Source organism: Sinocyclocheilus anshuiensis, unplaced genomic scaffold, assembly GCF_001515605.1.
Source record: "Sinocyclocheilus anshuiensis isolate Anshui unplaced genomic scaffold, SAMN03320099.WGS_v1.1 scaffold2154, whole genome shotgun sequence".
NCBI lineage: Eukaryota > Metazoa > Chordata > Actinopteri > Cypriniformes > Cyprinidae > Sinocyclocheilus > Sinocyclocheilus anshuiensis.
Genome location: NW_015557192.1, coordinates 49,485 through 51,917, shown reverse-complemented (window position 1 = coordinate 51,917; position 2,433 = coordinate 49,485).

Genomic DNA, 2,433 nt, shown 5'->3' with positions numbered 1-2,433 from the left:
GCTCCGCTCCTCCCGACCGCAGACGCAGGTTTAAAAGCCACTTTTTCCTGCGTTTTTCAGTAAATTTCTTGACTTTTGACTTCTTGGCTCCGTGTGGTTTCTCGGTTTGGTCGATTTGAGCATCCATAAACAACGCAAAACACAGGCATTTTGAGTTTCTGCTAGTGATTTCTATGGAGAGAAATCACTTCCTACCCTCCAGCTGCATTTCGCGCGTCATCAGAATTAATATAGAACGTGATTAAACTGACCTGGAACTACCTGTGCAGTTAAACGAATTTAATCAACACCTGCCAGTCAATCAGAATAGAGTATTCAGACAGACCATGGCATAAGAAGAAATGGTCACTGAATGAAGGTGCGACACAGTGCAAACAATAGTTTACCCTCTGGAGACTTGAAAGGTAGAACCGGGTGGAGTAGTTTACGCGGGGGGAGTACGGTACATTTAATAAGACCAAAATACGATTCGACCGGTTCAAAATCTTTTAAAATTATTTCAGGATGTCCGATAGGGTAGGTTTTACACGACTGCACATAAGGATAAAGAGATGTAAAGTCCAAATAGGAGATGCGTTCATCTTCGCTGGCCTTGTGGTACAGCTTGAGTGCATTAGTCCTACCTCCGAAAAGCGATTCCCTGCAGGTGCATTATAACTACTCATAAAAGCTTTGACATCAGAATTGTTTTGTTTGGCTTTCTCCCACTGACATTCCCAAATCTCATGTACATTGAGATTGTAGGTATTACGCAAGACATTCAACTTATTGTCAGATTGTCTTCTGAGCACACTGAATGGTATTTTTGATACCGGATTCAATTCGTTAGGATTAAAACGACAATCGTGTCCATGCCAGAAACAACCTAAAAATTCCAAGGCTATTCTATCACCGTTATCAACTTCATAATAGCCATCCACATGATACGGTCCAAATTTGGCTTCGCCGTAATTTAACGCATGTTGAACGTCGACGTTTCTGCTAGCTTTAATGTATTCGAGCCATTGGATGGAAGGATTTGAGTAAGATTTGTACTGATCGATGTAAGCATTTTTGTGTGTTAGGGCTATCGTGTCTTTGGTTAAATGACACTGGTCCTGATATTGCGTCTCAGCACAGGTGCGACACAGTGCAAACAATAGTTTACCCTCTGGAGACTTGAAAGGTAGAACCGGGTGGAGTAGTTTACGCGGGGGGAGTACGGTACATTTAATAAGACCAAAATACGATTCGACCGGTTCAAAATCTTTTAAAATTATTTCAGGATGTCCGATAGGGTAGGTTTTACACGACTGCACATAAGGATAAAGAGATGTAAAGTCCAAATAGGAGATGTGTTCATCTTCGCTGGCCTTGTGGTACAGTTTGAGTGCATTAGTCCTACCTCCGAAAAGCGATTCCCTGGGATTAAGCCTTGCAGGTGCATTATAACTACTCATAAAAGCTTTGACATCAGAATCGTTTTGTTTGGCTTTCTCCCACTGACATTCCCAAATCTCATGTACATTGAGATTGTAGGTATTACGCAAGACATTCAACTTATTGTCAGATTGTCTTCTGAGCACACTGAATGGTATTTTTGATACCGGATTCAATTCGTTAGGATTAAAACGACAATCGTGTCCATGCCAGAAACAACCTAAAAATTCCAAGGCTATTCTATCACCGTTATCAACTTCATAATAGCCATCCACATGATACGGTCCAAATTTGGCTTCGCCGTAATTTAACGCATGTTGAACGTCGACGTTTCTGCTAGCTTTAATGTATTCGAGCCATTGGATGGAAGGATTTGAGTAAGATTTGTACTGATCGATGTAAGCATTTTTGTGTGTTAGGGCTATCGTGTCGTTGGTTAAAACAAGTGTTTTGAACACTTTCATAGCACACCCGGCAAGTGTTATACATCCGAATGGGTCCACGTTTGTACACTCGATAAACTAATTTCTGTATTTCATGCAAGCCTCACATAACAAAACGACATCGTTCTTGCAGTAACATCCCGAGTTGTTTTTTGAAGTCAAACACCTGACCCGCTACGCTCTCGTACCATGAGTCAAATTTCATTAGTTCAGTGTCAGACATTTTCTGGTAGCCATAATGTTCTTTACACGGATACGGTCCTGGATAATTCACATTCTGCGAACGGTTAAAATGATGGGGAAAGAATCCTGGACAATTGTAAAATCACCCACACGACCACCCTCTCTTACTAGGCTATCTATACAATTCTGGCTGAGACCCATATCTGGTGCTGCTGGGTCATAACCTGACGGGTCGTCATTAGAAGGACCTGCACCGACCTGTTCATTGTTGTTTATAGATGCTCCCAACCATTCATGTTGTTCGTCTACAAGTTCGTGTAATCTTTCCATCATGTTAAGCGAATCAGGCTGTAACATCTGTAATTGGTTATTAATCAACTCGCGTAAT